A 14,504-nucleotide genomic window follows, 5' to 3' on the forward strand; every position below is an offset into this window, starting at 1 on the left:
CAGTCTGCTGGAGAACTCCCCTTTGCTTAGGGAGACTGGTGTTTTTGTTCTGTTCAGGTCTTCAACTGATTGAACGAGGCCCACCCACACTATGGAGGGCAATCTGTTTACTCAAAGATTAAAATGTTAATCACATCCCAAACAAAACTGACAGTTGACGTATAAAATGAACCATTTCAGACAGCATAACCATTAAAGCATTCTTGCCCCCAAATTTAATCTAACTGAATCTTCTCAATCTTCTAGATCTATTTATCAGTTTACATGAACAACAGGGGATGGAGGAACATAGTAAAAGACACTATGGGAAGGCGATTATCCAACCCAGTACAAAATAAATGAATGGCATAAAAAAAATCGAGGAATGGTGAGAGGTGAAAAGTGGCTTGAGAGGCCTATTGACTAAATGAGATGCGTGGGCCTTGTGTGGATCCCGAGCTGAATGAACCAGTTATAAAGGGACATTGATGAGAGAATCAGGGAAATCTGCACACTAACTAGATATTAGTTGATATCAAAGTTTTTTCTAATGTGTTAATGGTATTATAGTTATATTTTCTTTCTTTTTTTTTTTTTTAAGATTTTATTTATTTATTTGACAGAGAGAGAGGCAGCCAGCGAGAGAGGGAACACAAGCAGGGGGAGTGGGAGAGGAAGAAGCAGGCTCATAGTGGAGGAGCCTGATGCGGGGCTCGATCCCAGAACACCGGGATCACGCCCTGGGCCGAAGGCAGACACTTAACGACTGAGCCACCCAGGCGCCCCTATAGTTATATTTTCTAAAACAAGAGGTCTTGTTTTTTAGAAATATGTAGTGAGGCACTTACAAATGGAAGGGTTTGACATCTGAGCTCTGCTTTAGGATAACCCGGCACATTTCGAGGGGGTATAGATAAAAAAGGGTCTTCCATACGTTGACAACTGTTGGTGCTGGGGGATGGGGGATCATTACATTATTCTCTCTACTTCTGTGTGTGTTTCAAATTTTCCATTAAAACATCCAATTTTTCACCTCTACTTTCAGCTAAAAGAATGAGAACAAGAATTACCTGTTCTGGAGCGTAGACATTCTTTTTCTATGTTCTTACTTTCTTGTAAAGGAGAACATCAGTGAGATTCTCCCAGCTCACAAAACTGCAAGTCGAGACCAGCATTCTCCCATAGAAACAGAATGCAGACCACAGATGTAATTTATAGTTTTCTAGGTCATATTAATGAAAGTGAAATGAAACAAGTAAAATCAATGTTAGTAACAATTTTACTTGACCCGATATTTCCAAAATATTATCCTTTCAACATGTAATATAAAAATGATTAATGAGATACTTTACACTCTTTTTTTTCATCCTAAGTCTTTAAAATCTGGCATGTATTTTAGACTGACAGCCCATCTCAATTTGGCCTAGCCACATGGCAAGTGTTCCCAATAGCCGCATGGGGCTAGGTGCCACCATATTGGACAGTGGAGGCTTACAGACTGGGCATTCAGGACTCTGGGATTTTTCTCTACCCTACTTCACATACGTGGTCTAGTTCTTGGGCTGGCTTCTTCGTGGCTGCATGAGGGCTGCCCATTGACACCAGAACGAGGTGTTTCTGGTTCACCATGAGTAGGACTGAGAACCTGGCAAACACCTTCAGATGTCTCACGGACCCGCATCGCCCCAGACCTGCCGTCCTGGAACCAATCATTGGCAAAGGGCACAGGATTGCCGTGATTGCATAGAGTAATCAGAGGCTTGGAGCTGGCATCAATTCCCTGAGTCTCACGGCTATTAATCAGCAGGAGAGGGATGTAATGGCCGTGGAGGAACCAAGCCCAAAGTCTATATTAGCGCAGGGTCTAGCACCCAGGAATACCACGCAGACTGCTCAAAACTTTCCCCACTACTCAGGGACAAGAGAACACAATTCCTTGATGTGGCATCTTTAATGACCTTTGCCACAAAGGGGTAAAAAGCTCATGAATACAATCTGCTTTCCAGCCGGCCAGCGTGAAGTTGAGCTGTTGACACAGATCCAGAAGACTCTCCGAGGGAAACAAAACCCCCAAATCCCATTTTCTTACGCGCAGTGTGGATGAAACAGCCCCGCCCTAGCCCCTACATCAGCTCCGCCCGCCTCTCATTAGTCGCGGGAACTTAGGCAGAGCATTTAGCTGTCCTGGCTACGTTTCCCTTTGTAAAATATGGGATTATATGACAACAGGGGTGGTCCACCTTTGTTCTCCCTTTTAATGACATTTTACAAGGAAGCCCGACATAGAAAACAGATAAAAGCAGAGCTTCTCGGCCTGCAGCGAGGACAGGGACCTGGCCTCTCCCTTGGCTGGGCCACTGCATCATTCTTTTTTTAAATTTAACACATATTGCATTTACGGCATGCCCAGCTCTGTTCTAAGTGCCTCGCATGCATGAATTCATTTAACATTTCATTTAAAGCCACCTAATGCCCCTATGAAGTAGGCGTTATTATGATCCACTGTTTACATGAGGCTATCGAGGTCCAGACGGGTTGAGTAACTTGTCAAAAGTCACACAGCTAGAGAGTAAGAGAGCTAGGATTCAAACCCAAGACAATCCAGCTCCGATCCTCCTTCCTATCTCCTGAAAGCCCCGGGACTCCAGGGAGTAGGTAGTGCTCAAGATCCCCTCCAGTCTTCAAGTCTGTCAATCTACGAGTAACGATCTGATTTGTTGCTTATTTCAGCACTGTGACTTCCTCAAAGCAGAATTTCATTGTTCAGGGGCACCTGGGTGGCTCATTCCGCTAAATGTCTGACTTCGGCTCAGGTCATGATCTCAGGGTCCTGGAATCAAGCCCTGCATTGGGCTCCCTGCTCAGCAGGGAGTCTGCTTCTCCCTCTGCCCCTCCCCACCCTCTGCTGTGTGTTCTGTCTCTCAGATAAATGAGTAAAATCTAAAATAATAATAATAATAATTTTTTTAAAAAGAATTCCATTGTTCAGCCTCCAGAATTCCGTGTATGGTTCAAGGAGCAGGGGTGGTTGGGAAGTGATGGAGAGAGAGGGCTCTTCTCCAGACCCTGGAGGAGTCTTGGGACCCCTTATCCCAGCGCACTTCAGCTGAAGCCCACGGACTCTGACTTCTGGCTTTTGCCTCTTTACTCATACCCCATAACCCCGGGGGAGGGGCACATTTTCCTAACGTCAAGTTGAGCTTCATGGCTAAAACTAGACACATGTTATGGTATTGTGATATAATAAGAAGTAAATTTGGTCTTTGTCCAGTCTCTGGCACAGAGCTCCAAAATCTCTTGTTATTTCTTAGGTGATAAGAGCAATCGAAATATCTTTTATTGTAATATTTGCTTTTTGTCCCCAGTTCCTGAAATAGCTCCAGAGGGATAAAAGTGAAAGGAACATCTTTTGTCATTCATAACAAGCCCCTTTCAGCGGCTCCTGAGTTTATGTTAATATGGTGACTTTTGAAAGCCCCTAAGGTTGGGGGGCTGGTTGCCAGGGGAACCAACCACGTGATTAGAGGGTTGAAGCTTTCAGCCCTGCCCCCAACTTCTGGGGAGGGGATAGGGACTGAAGAGTGAGTTCAACAGTCAGTGGCCAATGATTTAATCAATTGTGCCTATGTAATGAAGCCTCCATTAAAACCCCCTTAACCCAAGGGATTCAGAGAGCTCCAGATAGGACAGCTTCCCAGCAGAACGCATCCCAGCGTCAGGAGAGTAGTGCACCCCAGACTCTATAGGGGCCGGAGAAGCCTCCGTGCTCAAGACCCTACCAGACTTTGCCCTATGTGTCTCTTCATCTGGCTGTCCAATTTTTTTTTTTTAAGATTTTTATTTATTCACTTGAGAAGGAGCAAGAGAGTGCATGCAAAGGGAGAGGCAGAAGCAGGCTCCCACTGAGCAGGGAGCCTAATGCTGGGCGATCCCAGGACCCCAGGGTCACGACCTGAGCCCAAGGCAGCCGCTTAACCGCTTAACCGCTTAACCGCGTGAGCCACCCAGGCGCCCCTGGCTGTTCATTTTTATTCTTTAAAATATCCCTTTGTGGGGCGCCTGGGTGGTTCAGTCGTTGGGCGTCTGCCTTCGGCTCAGGGCGTGATCCCGGCGTTCTGGGATCGAGCCCCACGTCAGGCTCCTCCCCTGGGAGCCTGCTTCTTCCTCTCCCACTCCCCCTGCTTGTGTTCCCTCTCTCGCTGGCTGTCTCTCTGTTGAATGAATGAATAAAATCTTTAAAAAAAAAAAAAATCCCTTTGTGCTACATTGAGAAGGTTAAATTTAGTGGGGTTTTTTGTGTTGTTGTTGTTGTTTTTTAAGTAATTTCTATACCCAGTGTGGGGCCGGAGATGAAGATCAACCCCAAAATCAAGAGTTGCACGCTCTTCTGGCTGAGCCAGCCAGATGCCCCAAGTTTAGGGGTTATGTAATCAGACAAACTTGGCTACACTCCTACCCCTACCACTTGCTAGCTGTGGAACCACAAGGTACTTAAAAATAACAATCTCGGGTGCCTGGGTAGCGCAGTCGTTAAGCGTCTGCCTTCGGCTCAGGGTGTGATCCCAGCGTTGTGGGATCGAGCCCCACATCAGGCTCCTCCGCCATGAGCCTGCTTCTTCCTCTCCCGCTCCCCCTGCTTGTGTTCCCTCTCTCGCTGGCTGTCTCTCTGTCACATAAATAAATAAAATCTTCAAATAAAAAAAATAATAGCAATCTCAAGGAACATGGGGGAGTGGACAGATATTGTTTGAGCGCACGAACTTACGATGAGTAGTAAATAAGTCCTAGAGATGCACAGTCTAATGCACAGTCCAGTGAACAGAGACAACAACCTTGCATTGTAATCCTCAAACTTGCTCGGAGACTGGAAGTTAATTATTCCAAAGGACAGCTATGGGACATGATAAGGGTGCTAATGATCGCCACCATGACAATCCTAGTCCTACATATAAATGTACATGACATGTACATGACCTGTTGCACACCTTAAGTTTACACCATGTTATATGTCAAATATATTTCCATTAAAACGTCAATGAACATTGATTTATTGAGCGCTTTACAAGTATTACTTCACCTCATCTTCATTATCACCGTATATAATAGAGCTACCCTTTATTGCTGTATTCCAGGGAGGGAAAGCGGGGGACGGAGAGGTACAGGAGCTCTGCCAAGGTGAGGGAAGCAGGACTTGTGCCCAGACAGCGCCCACTTCTCCATCAGCCGTAAGACGCATAGTGCGTCAAGTCCGTAATGCCTCAAGGGTCCACAAAATTGTTTTCGTTTTCATTTATTTTACAATCAGAAGAGAAACGAAAATAATGATAAAGAGTATATAATAATGAATTCAGTCTGGATTAAATTCACCTTTATTCCAACATATCTATAAAATATCACGTTTAATATGCTTTTATGGAAGGAAGGGTCCCACAAGGCAAGAGTGCCCATAAAATCAGGACCTCTCACTGCGGATCCCATAACCCCAGGCCACTGGGCTTAAACCACTAGGGCTCCCCAACAATCTGAACCCCACGTTAAGACTGGATACCTGCGTGGGCTCGGGCAAGTCACCCTTTCTCGGCCTCGGGTTTCTCCTCTGTAAAATGGAAACGATAAATAGTATGGATTTGTCTATAGCCGGGAGGATGCCCCAAGTAACCTTAGCAACGTGACTGATGCTCAGTAAGGACTCCCGTACCGACGAGCTATGGCTGAACTGACTTGCTGCAGCCTCGGGGTCCAGAGCGTCCAGACCCCACGAGGGCCGTCCCTGGAAGAGCCAGACGGCTGACAGGCTCAGTGCGGCAACACTTCATCAGGCTCACCAGGAATTCCAGAGCATCTTCACAGCAGCCCCTGGAGAGATTCGGACGTGTTCTTCAACCAACCAGGGCAGATCCATGCTTATAAAAGCTTCCAGGCCTCAGCGATCATTTCTCCCCTTCCCACAGCCCTCCCCGCTCCCCTGGGCCCTTTTCCATCATAACTCTGTTTCTGCAGGAAGCAGGACAGAAAGGTCTCAGTCTTATGCGAGTCTAGAAGAAAGAGCCCAGACTTGGAGCTCCCAGGAACTGGCTTTGCAGCCCACAGCTCCACCAGAATAAGCTTCTACCCTTTGACAACACCTGACCTTGCCTTTCTGAGTCTAGATTTCCCATTTATAAAATGGGGAATAATAGTAGTACCCATCTCAAATGGTTATTGGGATGATAAAATGAGATATTTAGATCTAAAGCTCTTTGCAGCACTGGGTACACACTAAGTGCTCTATAAATGCCTGCAATTACTGCTTTAGTTATAAATGTGCCTCTTCATGAGCCTTTGGCCTGTTGCCCAGTTTCCCAACTGCACACAGTAGATGTTCAATGAACGGCTGTGGAATGAAAAGATGAAAGAACGGATGAGTGAATTAAGGAACAGACTTGCCATCCTTCGCAATCCAGAACTCAATCCAGAACTTCTTCAGGCCAAATTCCCTTGATCTAATGGCTGTGGGAATCCTTGCAGCCTCAAGACTTTCAATTTTCTTGTTTCTTCTTGACTGGATAAAGCGGTGAAAAATATGTCCCCAACTCTGACCCTCCCTTCAAAATGTGGACCCTAATTCCCTTCCTCCTCTTGACTGTGAGCCGAATTTAGTGACTCATTTCTTTTGTTTTTAATTAAAGATTTATCTATCTATCCATCTATTGGAGAGAGAGCAAAAAATCCTGAGGGGGTGAAGTGCACAGGGAGAAGCAGACTCCACACTGAGCAGGGAGCCCGGTGTGGGGCTCGATCCTGGCACTCCAGGATTATGACCTGAGCTGAAGGCAGATGCTTAACCATCTGTTAACAAGCCGTTATGGAAGCAGGTCCTCCGGACCCAGTCAAGCCTTCAGATGGCTGCTACCCCAGCCAACAGTTGGACTGCAACCTCATCAGAGACTCTGAGCAAGAACTATCTGTCTGAGTCACTCCCAATTTTCTGACCCACAGAAACTATGGGATAAAAAGTGTTGTCTTAGGGGCGCCTGGGTAGCGCAGTCGTTAAAGCGTCTGCCTTCGGCTCAGGGCGTGATCCCGGCGTACCGGGATCGAGTCCCACATCGGGCTCCTCCGCTGTGAGCCTGCTTCTTCCTCTTCCACTCCCCCTGCTGTGTTCCCTCTCTCGCTGGCTGTCTGTCTGTCACATAAATAAATAAAATCTTTAAAAAAAAAAAAAAAGTGTTGTCTTAAGTTGCTATGTTTGGGGATAATTTGTTATACAGTGATAGATAACTAATACTAACATTTGCGTGAATATTCTTTTTTATTTTTTTATTTTTTTATTTGACAGAGAGAGAGACAGCCAGCGAGACAGGGAACACAAGCAGGGGGAGTGGGAGAGGAAGAAGCAGGCTCTCAGCGGAGGAGCCCGATAAGGGGCTCGATCCCAGAACAATGGGATCACGCCCTGAGCCGAAGGCAGACGCTTAACGACTGTGCCACCCAGGCATCCCTGCATGAATATTCTTTTTTTTTTTTTTTTTAAAGATTTTATTTATTTATTCGACAGAGAGAGAGACAGCCAGCAAGAGAGGGAACACAAGCAGGGGGAGTGGGAGAGGAAGAAGCAGGCTCATAGAGGAAGAGCCTGACGTGGGGCTCGATCCCAGAACTCCGGGATCACGCCCTGAGCCGAAGGCAGACGCTTAACCGCTATGCCACCCAGGCGCCCCCCTGCATGAATATTCTTGACAAAAGGTTGAACGAATGCTTTTCTAACAACACCTGGCTCATGGAAACGTCCGACAATTCATTCTCCATATTGTTCAAGCAGTCTCCAGAAAGCCTGAATCCCCACTTTCCCTGTGACGTTGCTATGACCAGACCATGCCTGCCAACTAATTAAGGTCCTCTTCCTCCCTAGGATCCCAGGCGGGATGCATCGTGGTATGTGTCGCACACCAGTCCTCAGGGGCATTGACACCGCCAGGTCCCCAGCTGGGAAGAAAGAGTCAGGCTTTGTGACAAGGAGGCCAGTCAGTAGCTCATATTTAGAAGAAACATAATATCAGTTTCAGGAGGAGCCATCTCAGAGAAACGATTTCCTTACTGACAGCTGCCTTGTTGTTCTAACAGCAACTAACCCTTCAGCTTTTTTAGAGAGAACTTCAGAATCCTTCCCCTGCCTAGCCAAGGCCCTGCACTCGCTGGAGAGAGCTCTGATAGTCCTTTGCCTCGGGGAAGCCTCTGCCTAATGTGGGAAAGTGCCTGGAAAGAGTGTCTGTGCCTGAGCAGACCGAGAACTCCAGGTTGATAAAGACAAGCCAGCTCTTCTTAGCTCACGACGAGGACTTTAGCAATCAGGCTGTCCGGAGGGCATGGCCAGTGTGGCTATGGCCCTCAAGTTCAACAGTCTTTTTTTTTTTTTTTTTAAGATTTTATTCATTCACTTGAGAGAGAGAAAGAGAGAGTACGTGCGCATGAGCTGGGGAAGGGGGGGCACTGCGATAGTCCAAGCAAGAGGGGATGGTGGCCAAGACCCACGTGAGGGCGGCATAGATGGAGAATGTAAAAAGATTCCTGATTTGACAACAAATCTGCACTTGACTCTTGTCTCAGGATCCCTGCTACCCACTGAGCATGGGTTTACAGGCCTTGACCTCTTTTTGTAAGCTCTTTCTTCAAATTTCAAGTCCAGTTTGGTAGTTACTGTTCCAGTTGGACTCCAGGAGGGATCAGAGGAGGATAAGTTGGATCCCACCAGTCCTCAGAAGTTATGACCAAGAGCTTGGAGGAATTCTTCCAAGTCCTCAACCTGGGATTTTCTCGTCTCTGTACTTGGCTCACGGCTGAGTCTACTTCTTAGTAGTTCTTGAATCAGTCCAATCTTCTCCAACCCCAAGGAAGGAACTTTTCCTTGTTCTCTTCTGCTATGTGCTCTTGGCTCACCTGGCTCATGGGTAAACTTCTGCTTTTGCTCTGGATTCTAATTACTGATTGGTTTGCCTGTTTGCCTGTCTTCCCCAGCAGACCGTGAGTTCCCTGAGGGCAACAATCTTGTGTACTCATCTTTGTGTGCTGGCCTTGTCTGCAGTGACTGGCACATAGCAGGTGTTGAACTTGGGGTGCCTGGGTGGCTCAGTCAGTTAAGCGTCTGCCTTCAGCTCAGGTCATGATGCCGGGGTCCTGGGATCGAGTCCGGAGTCGGGCTCCCTACTCAGCGGGGAGTCAGCTTCTCCCTCTCCTCCTCCCCCTCACCCCTGCTCATGTGCTCTCTCTCACTCTGCACTCTCAAATAAAAAAATAAAATCTTAAAAAAAAATTCAAATTGGATAATGTTATTCCCCTGCTTCGACTCTTTTGAAAGGTCTTCTGTTACTCTTCGGATCCACTCTCCTTCCCGTGGCTTACCAGGGCCATGGGGCTACCTTCTGCCCACCTCTCCAACTTCCTCTCCGGCCGTGCCCAAACTGCTCACCGTGTCCCACACACCGACCTTCTACTGTGCCCAAATACGCCAAGCTCTTCCCACTCAGAGCCATTCGTTCACTTAGAACAATATTTAACAGGAATCTTCTGTGTGCCAGACATTATTTTTGTTGCTGGAGATATAGTGGGGAATAAAATGCACAGGGGGCGCCTGGGTGGCTCAGTCGGTTAGGCGTCCACCTTCAGCTCGAATCGTGATCCCAGAGTCCTGGGATCGAGTCTTGCATCAGGTTCCCTGCTCAGCAGGGAGCCTGCTTCTCCTCCCTCTGCCTGCTGCTCCCCCTGCTTGTGCTCTCTCTCTCTTTCTCTGTCAAATAAATAAACAAATAAAATCTTTAAAAATAATAATAAAATAAAATGCACACAAACCCTTGCCCTTGGGAAGCTTATATTTTAGTGAAGAACGGCAGACAGTAAACAAGAGAACTAAATAAACATAGTATGTTGAATGGGAATCAGTACTAAGGGGGGAAGAAAAAGCAGAGAGAGGGGAGCAGAGATGCTGGGGGATGGGTTTGCAGTTTCGACACTGGAGCCAGAGATGCACTCAAGAAGGTGCTGTTTGAGCCCTGAAGAGGGGACGGTACAAGCCATGCAGATAGGTGGGGGAAGAGCCTTCTCGGCAGAGGGCCTGAGGCTGGGGCACACCCAGTTTGTTCAAGGAACAGCGAGGAAGCCAGAAGGGCTGGAGGGGAGCGAGAGATGAGACTGGAGACTCGAGAGGTAACAGGAATCCTAATCAGACTCACCTGAACACCAGACTGGCCTAAGAACTTCGGCATCTGTGGAAATTTCCACCTGGAACATTCCACCTTGACTCTACCTGTCTGGCTCTTTCCCATCCTACAGTTCTCAGAGAGACTTTCCTTGACCACCCTCATACTTCACTTTCACAACACTCTCCTTTCTTTGTAAGAAGTACCAGAATATGCAATTGTATGATCTATTTCCACGTTCTTATCTGCTCACGATGACACGAGCTCCACCGACAGCAAGAGCCCTGTCTGCCCTGGCCACCCTCACAAGCCCAGCACCCAGCAGACTACCCGGCACTCAGTAAGCGCTCAATAAATCACTTGTGGGATGAAAGAAAGAAAAAGAAAGAAAGAAAGAAAGAAAGAAAGAAAGAAAGAAAGAGGGAAGTTCTGTAATTATTATTCCCAGCTTGAACCTTCTGAAGTATGAAGAAATATGTTTTGATGTTGGAGGACCATGTGGGCAAAAAGCTTTCAGAGAGAGAGAGACTAAAAAAAACCAATCAGAAGCATGCCACATTGAAAACCTTGGGAATTAGAATGGCCCGAGCTTCGGAAAAATAACATTAGAAGCTAGATGGCGGAGGCACACAGCCGTTCAAAATATTACATGCAAAATACCGTTACCACAAAACTCGGCAACTAGCCGATCTGTCAGTTAGGTGTGAGGGAGAATCAACATCGTTCCAGATACGCAAACGTTCGGAGCATCTTACCTCGCATGCACTTTTTCTCAGAAAGTGATTGATGGTGCGCTCCGCCCAGATGAGAGAAAAACAAGAAAGTATCCAGGAGACAGTGGCTCCCACCCAGGAGCAAGGCAAGGGAAGCTTCCAAGCTGATGGCCCGAGCAAGACTCAGCAAGACCCCCGTGCGGGGCATCACTCCAGATGGGACCAGGAGGGCAGAAGACTCCGGGTTTGAGATCTCCCAGAAAATAGGGAAATTCACACATTATCTACTCCATGCATGTAGGGCTGCCTGCCTAATTTGCAGGGCCCTGTGCAAGACAAAAACGAAGAAGCCTCTTGCTTAAAACTTAAGAATTGCAAAATAGTGAAAGCCGAGCCAGTGGGTGGGCTCTTCTGAGAATGGGGCCCGCTGCCTCCTGCACAGGTCACACGCCCAGGAAGGTGGCCCTGCATGTGACTGTGTGGAAAACTGTCTTGCTAGCTGTTCTTCTCTGTAAGCCAAGAGAAACCAACTCTAGTTGACTTAAGGAGAAAGGGAATTTATTAAAAGAGGATTAGGTGACTCGTAAAATCCCACGAGGGCTGGAGAACGTCCATCATAGCTACCCGACTAGAAACAGCTCCTCCACCGGGCTGTCAGCTCGTGTAGTGAGGATGACGCCGCTGTTGTCCCCAAGTAGCAGGCACTGCAGCTTGCAGAGATGCCACTGATGGGTCCCCGGCACAGGTCACTGCCGCTGTCGTGCAAGGCGGCCCCACTGTGACTTCTTCTGCCAAGAAAGAAAACGGTCCTTGCATTTTCTGCTTCTGCATCCAGCAGTTACCCATTGAGATGTGTGCATCTGATGGGTGATGTCCAAGTTAAGTGCCTTAGCTGCAAGAGGCTGAGAAAGTGAGCTTCTAGAATCTTCCATTTCTCTGGTGGAGGTTCTGCTTCTCACAAGTCTCCTAAGGGGAAATTCCCCAAATACAGGAAGGCTTTAACATCTGGGCAGCAAGGAAGAATGACAAATAGCCACTGTAGAAGTATGGGAAAAATTGGTGACACGGAAATTAAAAAAAAAAAAAAAACCAAGCAAATAAAAATAAAATGAGACAAATATAAACCCAGATACAAATAAAATTAAAGTTTGTTCAAGAAAGGAAATGTAGGGGCGCCTGAGTGGCTTAGTTGGTTAAGCACCCGACTCTTGATTTTGGTTCAGGTCGTGATCTCAGGGTCGTGAGATCAAGCCCCATGTCATGCTCAGCACTCAGCGGGGAGTCTGCTGGAGATGCTCTCTCTCTCCCTCTGCCCTTCCTGCTCGTGATCTGTCTGTCTAATAAATAAATAAACAAACCTTTGGGGCGCCTGGGTGGCACAGTGGTTAAGCGTCTGCCTTCGGCTCAGGGCGTGATCCCGGCGTTATGGGATCGAGCCCCACGTCAGGCTCCTCCACTGTGAGCCTGCTTCTTCCTCTCCCACTCCCCCTGCTTGTGTTCCCTCTCTCGCTGGCTGTCTCTATCTCTGTCAAATAAATAAATAAAATCTTTAAAATAAATAAATAAACAAACCTTTTGTAAAAAGATTTTATTTATTTATTTGACAGAGAGAGCGAGAGCAAAAGCAGGGGGAATGGTAGGCAGAGGGAGAAGCAGGCTTCCCGCTGAGCAGGGACCCTGATCCGTGGCTCTATCCCAGGATCCCGGGATCATGACTTGAGCCGAAGGCAGACATTTAACCGACTGAGCCACCCAGGCGCCCCGGTAAGTACATCTTAAAAAAAATAAAAAAGAAAGGAAACATAATGCCACTATACTGTCTGGCTCATCAGTGTCCTACATTTATTTGCATGTTCTGCATAATGTAAAAATTGAATGTGGATTTAACCCCAAATGGCATATTTATCACATTGCAAAGTTGGGAAGGGGACGATCAGGGTTGTTGACGATTTAAGAATGCTAACTCATTTGCTGTAACAGGAAGTTCATAGATAATACCTAAAATTGGTAAATACAAAGTTAGAAGTAAAATCATATTTAGAAGTGAGGACATACATGCCCAAAGAAGTTGCTGAAACATTGCAAGTGGTCATCTGGGGACTAGGAGGGAGAACGAGGAGAGGTGAGGCAGGGGACTTGCTACTTTTGTTGTCATTTGTTTCGTTGTAAGCCTTTTGGTGGTTGTCTTGGTCCAGTTATATTATGCTATGTTGCAATAATACATCCTGAAGGGCTCTGTGGCTCAACACAACAACAGGTGGGGTGTTTTTCTCATTCTTCCAGAATCTAGTGTGGGTTGGCTCGCCCTCTTTGGTCTTGTAGCCCCATCATTCGGAGCAAGTTCACTGCAAAAAGAAGAAAAAGCTAGAGGGACATTTTGAAGGGCCACGCCTGGAAATGGCCTGCATTGCTTCCATTCTACCGCCCAGAACTCAGACACAGGGGGCCCAACAAACTCTCAGAGAACAGGGAAATGTGATCTTCCCGGGAAGACACATAGCACTGTCTGCTGCAAGACCATTCCCTTTTTTTTTTTTTTTTAAGATTTTATTTATTTATTTGACAGAGATAGAGACAGCCAGCGAGAGAGGGAACACAAGCAGGGGGAGTGGGAGAGGAAGAAGCAGGCTCCCAGCGGAGGAGCCTGATGTGGGGCTCGATCCCAGAACGCCGGGATCACGTCCTGAGCCGAAGGCAGACGCTTAACCGCTGTGCTACCCAGGTGCCCCAAGACCATTCGCTTTGTAAAAATTAACAGACTCTATTATTTAGAGCAGTTTTAGGTGAACAGCCAAATGGAGCAGAAGTAGAGAAAGTTTTTCCATACACTCCCTCTCCCCTTACCTCACACAATTTCCTCGATTTTTAAGAAGGAGTTTATTTATTCATTTGTGAGAACGAACAGCGGGGAGGGGTAGAGGAAGAGGGAGAAGCAGCTCCCCGAGGCTCGATCCCAGGACCCCGGGATCATGACCTGAGCTGAAGGCAGACGCTTAACCGACGGAGCCACCCGGGGACCTCCCACACTGTCTTGATTACTGTATCTTCATAGTAGGTCTTGCAGCTGGGCAATGTCAATCCTCCGATTTTGTTCTTCTTTAATGTTGTGTTGGCGAGTCCCAGATTCTTTTGCTTCTCCATATAAACTCAGTTTGCCGCTATCCACAAAGTAACTTGCTTGCATTTTGACTGAACTGAATCTACAGACCGAGTTGGGAATAACCGATAAATCTTAACAATATGGAGCGTTCTTATTCACGAACAAAGAATATCTATTTCTTTGGTTGTTCTTTGATTTCCTTCATCAGAGTTTTGTTGTCTTCCTCAGTAGATTTCACGTATATTTTGTTAGATTTTATGCCCAAGCATTTGATTTTGGGGGGTGGTAATGTAAATGGTGCTATTTTAAATTTCAAATTCCAATTATTCGTTGCTGATGTCTAGGAAGGCGATTGGTGTGTATGTATTAACTTGTGTCCTATAACCTTGCTGTAATTGCTTTTTAGTCCTCAAGGCTTTTGTCGATGCTTTGGGATTTTCTACATACACAATCGTGCCATCCGGGAACAAAGTGAGTTTTATCTCTTCCTTCCCAATCTGTGAATTTTATCCCATTCACTTTTTATTCCATGAATGTATT

This window comes from Ursus arctos, unplaced genomic scaffold, assembly GCF_023065955.2.
Source record: "Ursus arctos isolate Adak ecotype North America unplaced genomic scaffold, UrsArc2.0 scaffold_32, whole genome shotgun sequence".
NCBI classification, from domain to species: domain Eukaryota; kingdom Metazoa; phylum Chordata; class Mammalia; order Carnivora; family Ursidae; genus Ursus; species Ursus arctos.